Source organism: Spea bombifrons, chromosome 2 (assembly GCF_027358695.1).
Source record: "Spea bombifrons isolate aSpeBom1 chromosome 2, aSpeBom1.2.pri, whole genome shotgun sequence".
In the NCBI taxonomy this organism is placed as follows: Eukaryota; Metazoa; Chordata; class Amphibia; order Anura; family Pelobatidae; genus Spea; species Spea bombifrons.
The window spans coordinates 142,183,333-142,190,832 of record NC_071088.1 but is presented as its reverse complement, the minus strand read 5'-3'; the positions used below and the strand labels follow the sequence as shown (position 1 = coordinate 142,190,832).

Below are 7,500 nucleotides of genomic sequence, written 5' to 3'. Positions count from 1 at the left end.
TACCAGGTGTTGTAGGCTTTTTCTTTTCTCACAGTCCGGGGAGAGCTTTTTGCCATGTGTTTCTTGCTCATCATCAAAGCTTTAAACCCTTATTTGAACCTTCTCACCTTCTCTGTCCTGTCCCAGGGCTTATAATTCTTTCTGTCTGACGACAAGCAGCAGCAGCAGCAGCAGCAGCAGCAGCAGCAGCAGCAGCAGCAGCAGCAGCAGCAGCAGCAGCAGCAGCAGCAACAGAATAAGAGAAGTAAAATAAAAAACTTTCACACCTGCGGCCATACCACCCTGAAAGCGCCCGATCTCGTCTGATCTCGGAAGCTAAGCAGGGTTGGGCCTGGTTAGTACCTGGATGGGAGACCGCCTGGGAATACCAGGTGTTGTAGGCTTTTTCTTTTCTCACAGTCCGGGGAGAGCTTTTTGCCATGTGTTTCTTGCTCATCATCAAAGCTTTAAACCCTTATTTGAACCTTCTCACCTTCTCTGTCCTGTCCCAGGGCTTATAATTCTTTCTGTCTGACGACAAGCAGCAGCAGCAGCAGCAGCAGCAGCAGCAGCAGCAGCAGCAGCAGCAGCAGCAGCAGCAGCAGCAGAATAAGAGAAGTAAAATAAAAAACTTTCACACCTGCGGCCATACCACCCTGAAAGCGCCCGATCTCGTCTGATCTCGGAAGCTAAGCAGGGTTGGGCCTGGTTAGTACCTGGATGGGAGACCGCCTGGGAATACCAGGTGTTGTAGGCTTTTAATTTTTTCTCACAGTCCGGGGAGAGCTTTTTGCCATGTGTTTCTTGCTCATCATCAAAGCTTTAAACCCTTATTTGAACCTTTTCACCTTCTCTGTCCTGTCCCAGGGCTTATAATTCTTTTTGTCTGACGACAAGCAGCAGCAGCAGCAGCAGCAGCAGCAGCAGCAGCAGCAGCAGCAGCAGCAGCAGCAGCAGCAGCAGCAGCAGCAGCAGCAGCAGCAGCAGCAGCAGCAGCAGCAGCAGCAGCAGCAACAGAATAAGAGAAGTAAAATAAAAAACTTTCAAACCTGCGGCCATACCACCCTGAAAGCGCCCGATCTCGTCTGATCTCGGAAGCTAAGCAGGGTTGGGCCTGGTTAGTACCTGGATGGGAGACCGCCTGGGAATACCAGGTGTTGTAGGCTTTTAATTTTTTCTCACAGTCCGGGGAGAGCTTTTTGCCATGTGTTTCTTGCTCATCATCAAAGCTTTAAACCCTTATTTGAACCTTCTCACCTTCTCTGTCCTGTCCCAGGGCTTATAATTCTTTCTGTCTGACGACAAGCAGCAGCAGCAGCAGCAGCAGCAGCAGCAGCAGCAGCAGCAGCAGCAGCAGCAGCAGCAGCAGCAGCAGCAGCAGCAGCAGCAGCAACAGAATAAGAAAAGTAAAATAAAGAGCTTTCACACCTGCAGCCATACCTCCCTGAAAGCGCCCGATCTCGTCTGATCTCGGAAGCTAAGCAGGGTTGGGCCTGGTTAGTACCTGGATGGGAGACCGCCTGGGAATACCAGGTGTTGTAGGCATTTTCTTTTCTCACAGTCCGGGGAGAGCTTTTTGCCATGTGTTTCTTGCTCATCATCAAAGCTTTAAACCCTTATTTGAACCTTCTCACCTTCTCTGTCCTGTCCCAGGGCTTATAATTCTTTCTGTCTGACGACAAGCAGCAGCAGCAGCAGCAGCAGCAGCAGCAGCAGCAGCAGCAGCAGCAGCAGCAGCAGCAGCAACAGCAACAGAATAAGAGAAGTAAAATAAAAAACTTTCACACCTGCGGCCATACCACCACGAAAGCGCCCGATCTCGTCTGATCTCGGAAGCTAAGCAGGGTTGGGCCTGGTTAGTACCTGGATGGGAGACCGCCTGGGAATACCAGGTGTTGTAGTCTTTTTCTTTTCTCACAGTCCGGGGAGAGCTTTTTGCCATGTGTTTCTTGCTCATCATCAAAGCTTTAAACCCTTATTTGAACCTTCTCACCTTCTCTGTGCAGTCCCAGGGCTTATAATTCTTTCTGTCTGACGACAAGCAGCAGCAGCAGCAGCAGCAGCAGCCGCAGCAGCAGCAGCCGCAGCAGCAGCCGCAGCAGCAGCAGCAGCAGCAGCCGCAGCAGCAGCAGCAGCAGAATAAGAGAAGTAAAATAAAAAACTTTCACACCTGCGGCCATACCACCCTGAAAGCGCCCGATCTCGTCTGATCTCGGAAGCTAAGCAGGGTTGGGCCTGGTTAGTACCTGGATGGGAGACCGCCTGGGAATACCAGGTGTTGTAGGTTTTTAATTTTTTCTCACAGTCCGGGGAGAGCTTTTTGCCATGTGTTTCTTGCTCATCATCAAAGCTTTAAACCCTTATTTGAACCTTCTCACCTTCTCTGTCCTGTCCCAGGGCTTATAATTCTTTTTGTCTGACGACAAGCAGCAGCAGCAGCAGCAGCAGCAGCAGCAGCAGCAGCAGCAGCAGCAGCAGCAGCAGCAGCAGCAGCAGCAACAGAATAAGAGAAGTAAAATAAAAAACTTTCACACCTGCGGCCATACCACCCTGAAAGCGCCCGATCTCGTCTGATCTCGGAAGCTAAGCAGGGTTGGGCCTGGTTAGTACCTGGATGGGAGACTGCCTGGGAATACCAGGTGTTGTAGGCTTTTAATTTTTTCTCACAGTCCGGGGAGAGCTTTTTGCCATGTGTTTCTTGCTCATCATCAAAGCTTTAAACCCTTATTTGAACCTTCTCACCTTCTCTGTCCTGTCCCAGGGCTTATAATTCCTTTTGTCTGACGACAAGCAGCAGCAGCAGCAGCAGCAGCAGCAGCAGCAGCAGCAACAGCAGCAGCAGCAACAGCAGCAGCAGCAACAGCAGCAGCAGCAACAGCAGCAGCAGCAACAGCAGCAGCAGCAGCAACAGCAGCAGCAGCAACAGCAGCAGCAGCAACAGCAGCAGCAGCAACAGCAGCAGCAGCAACAGAATAAGAGAAGTAAAATAAAAAACTTTTACACCTGCGGCCATACCACCCTGAAAGCGCCTGATCTCGGAAGCTAAGCAGGGTTGGGCCTGGTTAGTACCTGGATGGGAGACCGCCTGGGAATACCAGGTGTTGTAGGCTTTTAATTTTTTCTCACAGTCCGGGGAGAGCTTTTTGCCATGTGTTTCTTGCTCATCATCAAAGCTTTAAACCCTTGTTTGAACCTTCTCACCTTCTCTGTCCTGTCCCAGGGCTTATAATTCTTTCTGTCTGACGACAAGCAGCAGCAGCAGCAGCAGCAGCAGCAGCAGCAGCAGCAGCAGCAGCAGCAGCAGCAGCAGCAGAATAAGAGAAGTAAAATAAAAAACTTTCACACCTGCGGCCATACCACCCTGAAAGCGCCCGATCTTGTCTGATCTCGGAAGCTAAGCAGGGTTGGGCCTGGTTAGTACCTGGATGGGAGACCGCCTGGGAATACCAGGTGTTGTAGGCTTTTTCTTTTCTCACAGTCCGGGGAGAGCTTTTTGCCATGTGTTTCTTGCTCATCATCAAAGCTTTAAACCCTTATTTGAACCTTCTCACCTTCTCTGTCCTGTCCCAGGGCTTATAATTCTTTCTGTCTGACGACAAGCAGCAGCAGCAGCAGCAGCAGCAGCAGCAGCAGCAGCAGCAGCAGCAGCAGCAGCAGCAGCAGCAGCAGCAGCAGCAGCAGCAGCAGCAGCAGCAGCAGCAGCAGCAGCAGCAGCAGCAGCAGCAGCAGCAGCAGCAGCAGCAGAATAAGAGAAGTAAAATAAAAAACTTTCACACCTGTGGCCATACCACCCTGAAAGCCCCTGATCTCGGAAGCTAAGCAGGGTTGGGCCTGGTTAGTACCTGGATGGGAGACCGCCTGGGAATACCAGGTGTTGTAGGCTTTTTCTTTTCTCACAGTCCGGGGAGAGCTTTTTGCCATGTGTTTCTTGCTCATCATCAAAGCTTTAAACCCTTATTGGAACCTTCTCACCTTCTCTGTCCTGTCCCAGGGCTTATAATTCTTTCTGTCTGACGACAAGCAGCAGCAGCAGCAGCAGCAGCAGCAGCAGCAGCAGCAGCAGCAGCAGCAGAATAAGAGAAGTAAAATAAAAAACTTTCACACCTGCGGCCATACCACCCTGAAAGCGCCCGATCTTGTCTGATCTCGGAAGCTAAGCAGGGTTGGGCCTGTTTAGTACCTGGATGGGAGACCGCCTGGGAATACCAGGTGTTGTAGGCTTTTAATTTTTTCTCACAGTCCGGGGAGAGCTTTTTGCCATGTGTTTCTTGCTCATCATCAAAGCTTTAAACCCTTATTTGAACCTTCTCACCTTCTCTGTCCTGTCCCAGGGCTTATAATTCTTTTTGTCTGACGACAAGCAGCAGCAGCAGCAGCAGCAGCAGCAGCAGCAACAGAATAAGAGAAGTAAAACAAAAAACTTTCACACCTGCGGCCATACCACCCTGAAAGCGTCTGATCTCGGAAGCTAAGCAGGGTTGGGCCTGGTTAGTACCTGGATGGGAGACCGCCTGGGAATACCAGGTGTTGTAGGCTTTTAATTTTTTCTCACAGTCCGGGGAGAGCTTTTTGCCATGTGTTTCTTGCTCATCATCAAAGCTTTAAACCCTTATTTGAACCTTCTCACCTTCTCTGTCCTGTCCCAGGGCTTATAATTCTTTCTGTCTGACGACAAGCAGCAGCAGCAGCAGCAGCAGCAGCAGCAGCAGCAGCAGCAGCAGCAACAGAATAAGAAAAGTAAAATAAAGAGCTTTCACACCTGCGGCCATACCACCCTGAAAGCGCCCGATCTCATCTGATCTCGGAAGCTAAGCAGGGTTGGGCCTGGTTAGTACCTGGATGGGAGACCGCCTGGGAATACCAGGTGTTGTAGGCTTTTTCTTTTCTCACAGTCCGGGGAGAGCTTTTTGCCATGTGTTTCTTGCTCATCATCAAAGCTTTAAACCCTTATTTGAACCTTCTCACCTTCTCTGTCCTGTCCCAGGGCTTATAATTCTTTCTGTCTGACGACAAGCAGCAGCAGCAGCAGCAGCAGCAGAAGCAGAAGCAGAAGCAGAAGCAGCAGCAGCAGAAGCAGCAGAAGCAGCAGCAGAAGCAGCAGCAGCAGCAGCAGCAGCAGCAGCAACAGAATAAGAGAAGTAAAATAAAAAACTTTCACACCTGCGGCAATACCACCCTGAAAGCGCCCGATCTCGTCTGATCTCGGAAGCTAAGCAGGGTTGGGCCTGGTTAGTACCTGGATGGGAGACCGCCTGGGAATACCAGGTGTTGTAGGCTTTTTCTTTTCTCACAGTCCGGGGAGAGCTTTTTGCCATGTGTTTCTTGCTCATCATCAAAGCTTTAAACCCTTATTTGAACCTTCTCACCTTCTCTGTCCTGTCCCAGGGCTTATAATTCTTTCTGTCTGACGACAAGCAGAAGCAGCAGCAGCAGCAGCAGAAGCAGCAGCAGCAGCAGCAGCAGCAGCAGCAGCAGCAGCAGCAGCAGCAGCAGCAGAATAAGAGAAGTAAAATAAAAAACTTTCACACCTGTGGCCATACCACCCTGAAAGCGCCCGATCTCGTCTGATCTCGGAAGCTAAGCAGGGTTGGGCCTGGTTAGTACCTGGATGGGAGACCGCCTGGGAATACCAGGTGTTGTAAGCTTTTTCTTTTCTCACAGTCCGGGGAGAGCTTTTTGCCATGTGTTTCTTGCTCATCATCAAAGCTTTAAACCCTTATTTGAACCTTCTCACCTTCTCTGTCCTGTCCCAGGGCTTATAATTCTTTCTGTCTGACGACAAGCAGCAGCAGCAGCAGCAGCAACAGAATAAGAGAAGTAAAATAAAAAACTTTCACACCTGCGGCCCTACCACCCTGAAAGCGCCCGATCTCGTCTGATCTCGGAAGCTAAGCAGGGTTGGGCCTGGTTAGTACCTGGATGGGAGACCGCCTGGGAATACCAGGTGTTGTAGGCTTTTAATTTTTTCTCACAGTCCGGGGAGAGCTTTTTGCCATGTGTTTCTTGCTCATCATCAAAGCTTTAAACCCTTATTTGAACCTTCTCACCTTCTCTGTCCTGTCCCAGGGCTTATAATTCTTTTTGTCTGACGACAAGCAGCAGCAGCAGCAGCAGCAGCAGCAGCAGCAGCAGCAGCAGCAGCAGCAGCAGCAGCAGCAACAGAATAAGAGAAGTAAAATAAAAAACTTTCACACCTGCGGCCATACCACCCTGAAAGCGCCCGATCTCGTCTGATCTCGGAAGCTAAGCAGGGTTGGGCCTGGTTAGTACCTGGATGGGAGACCTCCCTGGAATACCAGGTGTTGTAGGCTTTTAATTTTTTCTCACAGTCCGGGGAGAGCTTTTTGCCATGTGTTTCTTGCTCATCATCAAAGCTTTAAACCCTTATTTGAACCTTCTCACCTTCTCTGTCCTGTCCCAGGGCTTATAATTCTTTTTGTCTGACGACAAGCAGCAGCAGCAGCAGCAGCAGCAGCAGCAGCAGCAGCAGCAGCAGCAGCAGCAGCAGCAGCAGCAGCAGCAGCAGCAGCAGCAGCAACAGAATAAGAGAAGTAAAATAAAAAACTTTCACACCTGCGGCCATACCACCCTGAAAGCGCCCGATCTCGTCTGATCTCGGAAGCTAAGCAGGGTTGGGCCTGGTTAGTACCTGGATGGGAGACCGCCTGGGAATACCAGGTGTTGTAGGCTTTTAATTTTTTCTCACAGTCCGGGGAGAGCTTTTTGCCATGTGTTTCTTGCTCATCATCAAAGCTTTAAACCCTTATTTGAACCTTCTCACCTTCTCTGTCCTGTCCCAGGGTTTATAATTCTTTTTGTCTGACGACAAGCAGCAGCAGCAGCAGCAGCAGCAGCAGCAGCAGCAGCAGCAGCAGCAGCAGCAGCAGCAACAGAATAAGAGAAGTAAAATAAAAAACTTTCCCACCTGCGGCCATACCACCCTGAAAGCGCCCGATCTCGTCTGATCTCGGAAGCTAAGCAGGGTTGGGCCTGGTTAGTACCTGGATGGGAGACCGCCTGGGAATACCAGGTGTTGTAGGCTTTTAATTTTTTCTCACAGTCCGGGGAGAGCTTTTTGCCATGTGTTTCTTGCTCATCATCAAAGCTTTAAACCCTTATTTGAACCTTCTCACCTTCTCTGTCCTGTCCCAGGGCTTATAATTCCTTTTGTCTGACGACAAGCAGCAGCAGCAGCAGCAGCAGCAGCAGCAGCAGCAACAGCAGCAGCAGCAGCAGCAACAGCAGCAGCAGCAACAGCAGCAGCAGCAACAGCAGCAGCAGCAACAGCAGCAGCAGCAGCAACAGCAGCAGCAGCAACAGCAGCAGCAGCAACAGCAGCAGCAGCAACAGAATAAGAGAAGTAAAATAAAAAACTTTTACACCTGCGGCCATACCACCCTGAAAGCGCCTGATCTCGGAAGCTAAGCAGGGTTGGGCCTGGTTAGTACCTGGATGGGAGACCGCCTGGGAATACCAGGTGTTGTAGGCTTTTAATTTTTTCTCACAGTCCGGGGAGAGCTT

The 7,500-nt window shown here is 50.5% G+C and overlaps 16 non-coding genes and 5 pseudogenes across 16 annotated transcripts; all 21 read left to right on the top strand.

The window, feature by feature from the left end:
* Window positions 1-18, top strand: part of LOC128480332 (uncharacterized) — a 109-nt pseudogene extending 91 nt beyond the window's left edge.
* Window positions 19-264: 246 nt separating this feature from the next.
* Window positions 265-383, top strand: LOC128480604 (5S ribosomal RNA). Its single transcript, XR_008350523.1, has one exon. It is a non-coding gene; the product is annotated as a 5S ribosomal RNA (ribosomal RNA).
* Window positions 384-617: 234 nt separating this feature from the next.
* LOC128480593 (5S ribosomal RNA) lies at window positions 618-736 on the top strand. The gene has a single exon (XR_008350522.1). It is a non-coding gene; the product is annotated as a 5S ribosomal RNA (ribosomal RNA).
* A 290-nt stretch (window positions 737-1,026) lies between these two features.
* LOC128480581 (5S ribosomal RNA) lies at window positions 1,027-1,145 on the top strand. The gene has a single exon (XR_008350521.1). It is a non-coding gene; the product is annotated as a 5S ribosomal RNA (ribosomal RNA).
* Window positions 1,146-1,405: 260 nt separating this feature from the next.
* Window positions 1,406-1,524, top strand: LOC128477072 (5S ribosomal RNA). Its single transcript, XR_008348060.1, has one exon. It is a non-coding gene; the product is annotated as a 5S ribosomal RNA (ribosomal RNA).
* A 240-nt stretch (window positions 1,525-1,764) lies between these two features.
* LOC128479128 (5S ribosomal RNA) lies at window positions 1,765-1,883 on the top strand. The gene has a single exon (XR_008350017.1). It is a non-coding gene; the product is annotated as a 5S ribosomal RNA (ribosomal RNA).
* Window positions 1,884-2,147: 264 nt separating this feature from the next.
* LOC128479126 (5S ribosomal RNA) lies at window positions 2,148-2,266 on the top strand. Its single transcript, XR_008350015.1, has one exon. It is a non-coding gene; the product is annotated as a 5S ribosomal RNA (ribosomal RNA).
* Window positions 2,267-2,511: 245 nt separating this feature from the next.
* Window positions 2,512-2,630, top strand: LOC128477415 (5S ribosomal RNA). The gene has a single exon (XR_008348388.1). It is a non-coding gene; the product is annotated as a 5S ribosomal RNA (ribosomal RNA).
* A 350-nt stretch (window positions 2,631-2,980) lies between these two features.
* LOC128479853 (uncharacterized) lies at window positions 2,981-3,089 on the top strand (annotated as a pseudogene).
* Window positions 3,090-3,322: 233 nt separating this feature from the next.
* On the top strand, window positions 3,323-3,441 carry LOC128477914 (5S ribosomal RNA). The gene has a single exon (XR_008348861.1). It is a non-coding gene; the product is annotated as a 5S ribosomal RNA (ribosomal RNA).
* A 312-nt stretch (window positions 3,442-3,753) lies between these two features.
* Window positions 3,754-3,862, top strand: LOC128480299 (uncharacterized; annotated as a pseudogene).
* Window positions 3,863-4,081: 219 nt separating this feature from the next.
* LOC128478688 (5S ribosomal RNA) lies at window positions 4,082-4,200 on the top strand. The gene has a single exon (XR_008349596.1). It is a non-coding gene; the product is annotated as a 5S ribosomal RNA (ribosomal RNA).
* A 206-nt stretch (window positions 4,201-4,406) lies between these two features.
* On the top strand, window positions 4,407-4,515 carry LOC128480372 (uncharacterized; annotated as a pseudogene).
* A 221-nt stretch (window positions 4,516-4,736) lies between these two features.
* Window positions 4,737-4,855, top strand: LOC128476282 (5S ribosomal RNA). Its single transcript, XR_008347299.1, has one exon. It is a non-coding gene; the product is annotated as a 5S ribosomal RNA (ribosomal RNA).
* A 282-nt stretch (window positions 4,856-5,137) lies between these two features.
* On the top strand, window positions 5,138-5,256 carry LOC128477133 (5S ribosomal RNA). The gene has a single exon (XR_008348117.1). It is a non-coding gene; the product is annotated as a 5S ribosomal RNA (ribosomal RNA).
* Window positions 5,257-5,505: 249 nt separating this feature from the next.
* On the top strand, window positions 5,506-5,624 carry LOC128478275 (5S ribosomal RNA). Its single transcript, XR_008349203.1, has one exon. It is a non-coding gene; the product is annotated as a 5S ribosomal RNA (ribosomal RNA).
* Window positions 5,625-5,816: 192 nt separating this feature from the next.
* On the top strand, window positions 5,817-5,935 carry LOC128477534 (5S ribosomal RNA). Its single transcript, XR_008348501.1, has one exon. It is a non-coding gene; the product is annotated as a 5S ribosomal RNA (ribosomal RNA).
* Window positions 5,936-6,171: 236 nt separating this feature from the next.
* LOC128477745 (5S ribosomal RNA) lies at window positions 6,172-6,290 on the top strand. The gene has a single exon (XR_008348703.1). It is a non-coding gene; the product is annotated as a 5S ribosomal RNA (ribosomal RNA).
* Window positions 6,291-6,550: 260 nt separating this feature from the next.
* On the top strand, window positions 6,551-6,669 carry LOC128480568 (5S ribosomal RNA). The gene has a single exon (XR_008350520.1). It is a non-coding gene; the product is annotated as a 5S ribosomal RNA (ribosomal RNA).
* Window positions 6,670-6,902: 233 nt separating this feature from the next.
* Window positions 6,903-7,021, top strand: LOC128480556 (5S ribosomal RNA). Its single transcript, XR_008350519.1, has one exon. It is a non-coding gene; the product is annotated as a 5S ribosomal RNA (ribosomal RNA).
* A 338-nt stretch (window positions 7,022-7,359) lies between these two features.
* LOC128479852 (uncharacterized) lies at window positions 7,360-7,468 on the top strand (annotated as a pseudogene).
* Window positions 7,469-7,500: the final 32 nt, after the last annotated feature.